The sequence below is a fragment of the Echinops telfairi genome, unplaced genomic scaffold (genome assembly GCF_000313985.2).
Source record: "Echinops telfairi isolate 266 unplaced genomic scaffold, ASM31398v2 ScPeMD7_38;HRSCAF=143, whole genome shotgun sequence".
Taxonomy (NCBI): Eukaryota; Metazoa; Chordata; class Mammalia; order Afrosoricida; family Tenrecidae; genus Echinops; species Echinops telfairi.
In genome coordinates, this window is record NW_022103936.1 from 193,507 (window position 1) to 203,910 (window position 10,404).

General features: G+C 36.4%; 1 pseudogene; it reads left to right on the forward strand.

Moving 5' to 3' along the window:
- Positions 1-3,510: 3,510 nt before the first annotated feature.
- LOC101641393 lies at positions 3,511-4,875 on the forward strand (annotated as a pseudogene).
- The last annotated feature ends 5,529 nt before the right edge of the window (positions 4,876-10,404 follow it).

A 10,404-nucleotide genomic window follows, 5' to 3' on the forward strand; every position in this document is an offset into this window, starting at 1 on the left:
AGACTGCAGTCTTTCCAGCAAGTATATTAGAGTGACTGTGAATCTTTACTAAAGAAAAACAAAACTTAAAATCAATGTCTATCTCAAAAGATACGCACATATACACATCAAATTGGCCCATATGCCCAAACATAAAAGTTAATTCTATAAAGCATTCAGTAGAAATTTTCAGAAAATATCTGCATGAGCTTTCAGCTGACAATTTTTTAAACATAAGAAACAGAAAGCACTAGCAATAACATGAAACGATTAATAAACTGGTCTTCATCAAAGTTGATAAATTAAATCCAATTAACTTTGGAAACATTCACTCTTTGAAAACCACAATTAAGAAAATGCAAATGCAAACATAGGCTGAAATAAATATTATTGGTATATATGTCCATGAACTTGATTAACTTGCACGGAGATTATATTAATAATTTTAACATACCAAAAATAAGAAAATTGAAAACCTAGGTTTTCAAAATGCACCAAAGGCATAAACTCAAATAAAAAAAAACGTTTTGCCATGAACTAGATTCCACTTATGTCAACCCCATGGATTACAGAGTAGAACTATTCCATAGGACTTCTAGGATTTCATCTTTATAGAATCAGTTCACTGGGTATTTATTTTGTGGAGCCAGTGGATAAAAATTTTAAAAAGAAGACGGATGCATGCAACCAATAAACACATAAAAAGATGTTGAGCAGCATTAGTATATGCAGATGGAAACTACAATGGGATATTTCTTCACACTTAGGAGAAAAGCTAAAATTGATGACTGGCCATTCCAAATTACAATGAGGATACAGAATGAGTAGCATTCTCATACATTGAAGATGGGAGTATGTTGCATTTGGCATATGAAAAAAGTGCTTAAGCACTCTTGGAATCTGTATTTGTTTCATGGTTTGGCAATATTTGTATCGTGTTATATTTGTATTGCTTGGTAATATCCATGGTAATGTCCTCCACTATTTTTAGTTCAAGCTAGTACCAATCACTGGACATGGATGTGGAAAGAAACACACATTGTTAGCTCTTGTAAGTCTGTAAACCACCCCAGCACACCATTGTCTCTATCAGATGCCTTGTTCTGACACTTTCGTTTAGAAATGAACAATGTTGAGTATGTGGGCAAGTGCAATGTGTCACTCCTAGATCATATAGAATGTAAGGTAGCCTGCCACTTAGAGGCTAGTAGCTTAATGGTGGAGTGCCTGTCCCCAAAGTTGTCTATGTGAGTTATGAAATCAAGGGAGTTGAAATGTTGGCAATACATACTGAACACAAAGGTGCTGCCCCCTAAACTGTTCATAGGATATGGTTGGACACTGCTCCTGGTAGTATATTTCTAAGTCTGGATGTTTGGTTCTTCTAGGCATTCTGTTAACTACCAAATATCCTTAAGTATTTTCCACTTATTCTTTAACTACTCTGAGTGAACATTGCTGTGTGTACTGAAAGGGACATATACATTTTGTGAATGAATGAGGTTGGGAAAAAATAATAATATACAAAATCTAGGAGCCAATTTTTGACTTAAAATAAAGTCAACATGACATTTAAACTCTCATATAAGCAAATGTCTAACAGATTTTAGAGTAGAGAAACCCATTATTTTCTTTACTAATTTACATTTTTGTAGCCCCAACATAGTCATTTCGGTCTGAATCGAAATAAAAGAAGAAACATTATAGACTATCTTCTTAAAGTGTCTACATTAGTGTATCTTACTTGATCAGAGAACAGAAAAAGAAAATAATATTAAAAATCCAATTTCTAAATATAACTAGGGCAATTTCTAGATAATTATATTTAGATATTTCAGTAAAGCTCAGAAAAACTAGCTCAAATGCAGCAAGAATTGTTCAATTAAAGCATTTCCTAAAAAATTTAAAGAAACACTCCCAGATTAAACTGTTTTGTTCTTTTCTTCTTAAGGTTATTTAGTAGAAATGTATAATGACACTTTGCAACCTTTTCTATATAATATAATTTCAGCTGACATCAACACACAGCTGATTTTTCAATATGAGTAATGATCTTTCAGTCATATAATCAAGATTTTGGGATGAATTATTATATAAATACATTGCTTTCATATTCTTTTTCATCATTCTTTCACCAAAGAAAACAAAACAATTTTCAAACTACACATCTTTCTTTTCTTCTGAAGCATTAAAGACATACATATACAGCATCACTATTATTCACTACTATACATGGCCAAGCAAAAAAAAATCTTGTGAATACTTGTTAAATATTAAATTAATTAAAAATGAATACATGAACAAATGGAAAATGCAAAATTCTAGTTAACACTTGATAAAAATATATGTTTTTTAACCATTAAATTTTGTCAAATATCAGCTATAATATGCCCAGGAGACATGTTTTTAGCTATAATACTCCTGCTGTTCCAACATAAGCAGTCATTTATATATTCAGAAAAGAAATAATAGGGAAATGTCTAAAGTGAAAAGGGCATGAATCCCTTCTAGGTAGAATATGGAGCAGGTGAAAACCCAATTTTCTGTTACCTTTGAGTGAAACAGGAAGGTCAACTTTCTGATAATGCTGATGAAGCCCAAGGCAATATTTTGCAATGAGAAGAAATTTCACTACTGTGATTTAAAAATACCATAGATGTATGTCCAAATGTTCATCCAAATATAATTTTTGTGGTGTTAGATTTTCTCTTCTTTCTACTTCTCTGAAATGTTTAAATTTGTTAATAGTAAGTATGTCATATTGTCAAAAATAATAAATATATTCAAATCCATTATGCCTAAAATATTTCTGTACTTACTCTAAATATTTATATACATGTTTGCATGTCTCTCTTTCAAGAAATGTTTCCTGTGACTTGTTATTTATTATCATACCATAAAACTGAACCAAACCCACTGCTACCAAGTCAATTTTGACTCATCACGACCCTATATAGCTGGGTTGTGAACAAGACTGCGCTATTTTGGTGTGAGTCAGCACAGTTTAAGTATAATCAGTTTTGTTTATTTATGTGTGTTGACTGTTTCTACCAGCTTGGAATGCTGAATACTATTTGAACCCTACTGATGAAGGCCTGGTGGCATAGTGAGTTATGTGGTGGGCTGCTAACCAAAAGAGCAACAGTTAAAAGCTGCCAGCCGCTCTGTAGGAAAAAGATGAGACTTTCTACTCTCATGAATTACAGTTTCTGAAACCCAGAGGATCAGTTAGACTCTCTCCTATAGGGTTGCTATGCATCAAAATCAACTCAATGGCAGTGAGGTTTGTTTTGTTTTGTTTTCTTTTGTTCTGTTTTGTTTGCAGAAGTGTCAAATTAAGGAACCCTGGTGGCATAATGGGATACATGTGGGCGCTGTTACCCACAAGGTTATCAGTTTGAAACCACCAGCCACTTAGCAGGAGAAAGATGAGGCTTTCTACTACTCTCATAAGGATTTACAGTTTTGCTGTTTCTCAATAAGTTGGCCGCCAGAATGTAGGTGTCATTGAAAACCATTGCAAGATCCAAAATGGGGAAGAAAAAGACCCATATCAACACCATCATCAGAGGACACAGTGATTCTGGCAAGTCCACCACCACTTGTCACCTGGTCTACAAATATGGTGGGATGGACAAAGGAACCACTGAAATTTTCAAAAAAGAAGCTGCTGAGATGGGGAAGGGCTCCTTCAACTATGCCTGAGTCTTGCATAAGCTGAAAGATGAATGTGAGCGTGGCATCATCATTGATATCTCCCTGTGGAAATTTGAGACCAGCAAGTACTACATGGCCATCACCGGTGGCCCTGGACATAGAGACTTTATTAAAAATCTGATTACTGGAACATCACAGGCTGACTATGTTGTCCTCATTGTTGCTGCTGGTGTTGGTGAATTTGAAATTTGTCATCTCCAAGAATGGACAGACCCGTGAGCATGCCATTGTGGCTTACACACTGGGTGGGAAACAGTTACTGGTTGGTGTTAACAAAATGAGGTCTACTGAGCCACCCTACAGCCAGAAACAATATGAAGAAATCATTAAGGCTACGACCCCAAAACAGTAGTATTTGTGCCAACTTCTGTTTGAAATGATGTCAATATGCTGGAGCCCAGTGCTAATATGGTTCAAGGTATAAAAAGTTACACATAAGAATGGCCATGCCAGTGGAACTACACTGCTCGAGACTCTGGATTGCATCCTGCCACCCACTTGCCCAACTGACAAGCCCCTGCACCTACCTCTCTCTCCAGAATGTCTACAAAATTGGTAGTATCAGCACTGTCCCTGTGGCCAGAGTGGAAACTGGTGTTCTGAAACCTGACATGGTGATCACCTTTGCTCTCATCAACGTTAAAATTGATGTGAAGGCCATTGAAATACACCACAAAGCTTTGAGTGAATTTCTTCCTGGGGACAGTGTAAGCTTTAATGTCAAGAACTTTTCTGTGAAACATGTTTGCTGTGGCAATGTGGCTGGTGACACCAAAATAGGCCCACCAATAGAAGCAGCTGGCTTCACTGCTCAGGTGATCATCGTGAACCATCCAGGTCAAATCTATGCTGGACATGTACCTGTGCTGGACTGTCACACTGTCCACATTGCTTATGAGTTTTCAGAGCTCAAAGAGGAGAATGATCACCGTTCTGGTAAAAAGTTTTAAGATGCTCCTAAATTCTTGAAGTCTGGCGATGCTGCCATCTTTGACATGGTACCTGGCAAGCTCATGTATATGGAGAGCTTCTCTAACTACCCTCCTGTGGGTGGTTTTGCCATTAGAAAGATGAGACATAAAGTTGCTGTGTATCAGTGTCATCAAGGCATTGGACAAAAAAGTTGCTGGAGCAGGCAAGGTCACCAAGTCTTCTCAGAAGGCTCATGAGACTAAATGAATATTACCCATCACACCTGCCACCCCAATATTAGTCAGTGCTAGAACAGTTTCACAACACTTTGTCTCAATTGGCCATTTAAGTTTAATAATAAAAGACGGGTTGATGAAAACAACGCATCATAAAATTTTCGGAAGGAAAGGAATGTTTTGTGGACCATGTTTCTTTTTTGCGTGTGACTGTTTTAAGTTATTAGTTTATAAAGTTGAAAACAACTTGACCAAAAATTTGTCACAGAATTCTGAAACCCATTAAACTAAAGTTTAATTGGGAAATAAATAAACGAAAAAGATTTAGAGCCTCAAAATCCCACAGGGGTAGTTCTACTCTGTCCTACAGGCTTGACATGAGTTGGAATAAAGTCGGTGGCAGTGAGTTTGAGGGGTTAAATGGACTCCTCTGGTTTTCTCAGCCTTTATGCACAGTTGATAAGAATGATCCCTTAGAATTTCAATGTCAAGACTGTCACATGGGAAATTTGGATAATTTCAGCACCTACCAATGAAGCCCTGGTAGCACTTTCAGGTAAACATTAAACTGCTAAGCACAAACCCTGTGGAGGGTAGATATATGAGTCACAATCAACTCGATGGCAGGGAATTTGTTGTGATTGGGGCCAAGCAACGTAATTGCAGGGAGGCTGCTGCAGTGACTAGTTTCCTAACAAAAGTCAGATTTTCTTTCTCTGCTCCCATCAGGCCCAATCACTCCAGAGCAAGGTCCTAATATTTGTGAGTAACATATCTGAAGCTGTAAATCTTTATTGGAACATGTAGCCTTATTTTACACCTACAGGATGGCTGGTGGGTTTGAACTACCATTTTTGCAATTATCAGTCCAGTGCTTACCCTACAGTGCCACCAGAACTGTATCTATTTATCCATTCTTTGCTTCTCTAAAAGTCATTGATTTATTTACTGATAACATTGACAATTATTCCTAATTAATGTTTTAGGGGTTGATCAGACAGGTGACTAACCATCATGTCTACAAAATAATCCAAAACTGAGAGCACTGAGAAATAGAAAGCAAGAAATTCTGACATTGCTACAAGAAAATAATCAAGTGCATATATGCTATGAAACTCAGGTGAATCTGTAGAGAAAATAACTAGAATAAGGGCTTCTGGGGGTATAGCAAGGGAGGCAAAAAAGGTACACAGGGCAATTGGGAGCTGATATCAAGGAATTCAAGAAAGAAGAAAATGTTTGAAAGTGTTTTGGGTAGTGATTATACATCTCTGCTTAATAAGACTGAACTATTGAATGGTATGATGTCTGGATTATGTCCTAGTAAAACAATTTGGACAACAATACATTTATGTGATTCGGGAAAAAGAAGAAAAACTGTCTACGGAGCATTAGGTTCAAAGTCAGACTGCTCCACAGAAGTGAGGACGGTGAGATTTTTCCTTCTTCAGTCTTCCTTACGCATTGCCAAACTGTCATGTGCATATGAGATTATTGAATGTTTTGACTGTTGTTTCCATGAGTGTTGGTTTTGTATCCATGTAAAATAGCTTCAAACTTTCCCCTATTTTTATGGTGTTTCTTGTTAGTCCAGGTGAGGATTTTGCTTTTCCTTCTGTGGAGGTGTAATCCACAGTGAAGGTTGTCTAGTCTGTGATCTTCATCAGAAAGTCCTCTTTGCTTTCAGCAAGCAAGGTTATGTTATGCGAATACTTTAGGATGGTAATGAGTTTTCCTCAAATCCTGATGTTGCATTTTTCTTCAAATAATCTTCTTCTAAAATTATTTGTTCAGTATAAAGCTTTAATAACTTTATTGAAAGATTATGACACTGATTCATATATTTCCTGATTTTAATCCACAGTATCCTCTTGACTATTCAGATGACTCCCTCTTGTTCTACATACAGATTCTTCCTGAGCACAATTAAGTGTTCTGGAATTCCTATTTTTCAAAATATTGTCCATGATTTCTTAAGATCCACACAGCCTTTAACAGTCAGTAAACCACAGGTAAACATCTATCTAGTATTCTGAGTTTTTATCCAAGTTCTGATGCCTTTTTCTGAGATTTCTCTTACTTTGCTCTCCTACTGTTTCAATCTTGCAATACTGTTAGGATTCATGGTGAATTGATAACATGTTGCTGTTCCCCTTAGATGTTAAGATAAACTTATTTCCATCTGAGGGGTAAGACTCAGCTAACAGTAACCATAGTCAGAACAGGAACCCTTAGAATTTAGCTGAGACATCCAGCACTCTAATTTCCTTTTTTCTTGAAATTCTACTAGGATTTGTGAACTAATACACTTGTTATCTTCCTTAAAAATTAAGATTCACCTATCTCCATCCATGGGGCAAGACTCACCCACCTGATAGTACCTTCAGCCAGAAGAAAAATCATGCCTCCAAGCAGAAAAAATAATCTAAGAATTAATTGGTTTATCTTATGGGCCAGATTGTTCCTTCTCCCCTGCCCTGACTATAAAACACCCCTTAACCATTGCCCATGGAAGCCAACTTTGATGGACATGCTCTAGTCTGTCTTCCTGGGGACTCATTGCTATCAAGTCAGTGCTGACTCATGGTGGCCCTATAGGACAGGGTAGACGGGCCCCCTTTGAATTTCTAAGACTGTAACCATTAATGGGATTAGAAAGCCCTGTCTTTCTCCTACTGTCCTGGGTATAAAACCCAATATATATTCTTGCACTCCCTTCTGCCTATGCCTTACTTGCTTACTTAAGACAAGCTTCCTGAATCACTCTTGTGTGAATCAATCCATCTGATGTCAACAAAGGGTAGTTGATTTAGCTACAAGTGACTATTTATATTTAAATAAACTAAAATGAAATAAAATCCTCCGGCCCAGTGAATGTACTGATGCAGTCATTTTTTTTAGTTATCTTCAGCAAAATGGTTCTTGTGTGTGATATTAATGATATCATTTGATAATCTCCACATTATATCAGATTACTTATCTTTGGAATGGGTACAAATATGGATCTGTTCCAGTTGGTTGACTTGGTAGCTGTATTTAAAATTTCTTGGCGTGGATAAAGGAACGCCTCCACCAGTGCTGTGTCTATTTCTTGCATCATTTAAACTAATGACCAAAGGCCAAAAAGGTTGTGGAATTACCTCAAGGGCATCATGCATGAATAAAACAAAGTCCATTCATTAAATAAACTGGAAAAAATGAAAGATCCAAATAGATGCTGAAATTTGATCCAAAATGTAAAGAAGGTAGAGTGAATGAAAGAAATGATGAAGTAAAAGAAGCTGAACAGAAAAGTTCAAAAGGTGACAACATGACAAAGGGAAGTTTTATATGAAATATTCAAAAACCTGGGATTAGAAGAACTACAACAACATCAACAACACTCGCATTTCAGTTCAAAAAGAACTGAAGAAAAAAATTCAAGCCTCAAGTTGAAATACTGATAGATTTTATGAAGAAAATATTGTATGACACAGGAAGATCTAAGCAGGAATGAAAAGAAGATCTAAGCACTAGACAGGTATGGTAGCAAAAAGAACTGGTCAATGCTCACACATTTCAAGACGTAGCTTATGATCAAGAGCCAATGGTGTTGAAGGAAAAAGACTAAGCTATACTGAAGACATTGGCAAAACACATGGTTCCACGAATAGACAAAATAACTAGGAGTCGAACAGAGAAAATGACAAAAAAAAACAAACAAACCCACAAACTGTTCCATGGTTTTCTTGGTTATAACTTTTACTCGAACTGATTGCCAGGCCATTCTTCCATAGCAATGCTAAGGTAAGTTTGAAGCATCAACTTTTGAGTTGGAAGAGTAGGGCAAATTATGCCACCAAGAGCATGTTAACAAGACTAAAAATAAAATGCCTTAAAATCATAGCTTCTTAGGAGAGCCACCCTGGATCCCCCCAAATTTTAATTATTATTTAGGTGAAAACAAGCAGTACTTGTCTAGATGCTGTTAAATCATTCTAAAATGCTTATGTTCAGGAGCATATATGCACTAAAGTTGAGTGGTCTCACATAATTTCTACTACAGAGTTGCTATGTCTCATCATAACTCAAAGGTAACAGATTGAGCTACAAGTGACCATTTAAATTTAAATCAACTATATTTAAAAAAATTTTTAAATTTTAAATTAACTCAGTTCCACTATCCACATTTTAAGTGCTCAATAGCCACATGGGTATCATTTGCTATACTGGGCAAGGAACAATAGAACATTCCTATCATTGCAGAACATTCTACTGGGCAGAGATACTTAGGGTTGTTATATCACACACCATTCATAAACACTGACATGTGATAGAAGAAAATTACTAGTAAATGTTCAACTTTCAAAAGACTGAAAAAGAATCTAAATGAAGAAAAAAAGTGATGAAGAAAACAAAGGAGAATTGGTAAGCACATGAGAGATTTTTTAAAATCTGAGAGACATAATGAAGATGAAAAGCACAGAAAGAAGAGCTAGGAGAGAGCTCAGAATAGCAGAACCAGAGAAGGTGATGGTAGAAGAATGGTGAAGACACAGGTATTAACTAGAGTCCTTCAGTCAAAAAGTTTTATCACTGAATAGCATTTCCCACTCCCCTCATCATCCTTTCCTATCCACAGAAGCAGAACAGGCAACACAAAAGCCCAGATTTCTATTGCTGGATGTGTTAGGTTGGGTTCTTTAGGGAAGCAAAACCAGTGACACTTGTAGGTCTAGTTGTCAGAATTTCTAACCATCACAGTCTACCCCTGCAAACTTGACACCCGTACATAACTCTTAACCATACAATATCACCAAAGACAATAAAACAATCATACTTGCGCCAGACATCATACAACTAATACACATACAACCTAAAATGGACTAACCCCATTTTCAACTTATATTTTATAAGTGAACAAAGCAAAACTGTTTGGTGCATGAATAGAAATAGGAATTGTTCATACAAATAACAATTTTGGTCCTCAGGTCTGCAGCTGGTTATGTGACCATAGCTGGTATTTATGGCTACTTTCTTCCACTACCCATTGTGCATTTCCTTTGCCCTCAGGGAATACTTCAACTGGTTGTGCTTCTTTGCTAGGTGTGGTGACCCAAACCTTCATTCCTGAAAAGTCTGGCCATTAGTAGCCATGGCAGATTTGGGGTGTCTTATATTACCATTGGCTTTAATTATACAGCATGGTAGTACTAAGATCAAACCCACCAGTGCACTCTGGTAGAAAAATGAGTCTATCTATTCTTGATAAGATTTACAGCCTCAAAAATCCCTAAATAGTGTCACTATGCATTGGAATCAGTTCAATGACAGTGAGATGTTGTTTTTGGCTGCCGTTGTTTTTTGTTGCCAGAGATATTGTCTAGAGTCAATGGAATAAAAAATTAGGATTGAAATATATACTTTTAAAAATATAAAAATAACTGATAAAGAACTTAGATAATGTCTTAAATACCAAAGCTGGCATTTGTGTACTTGACCTCAGCTCCTCTTGCTTGTCCAACTAACTTAATAGCTCCATTTTTACTTTCTTTAAATAGTCATTCTCATAAGCATACAG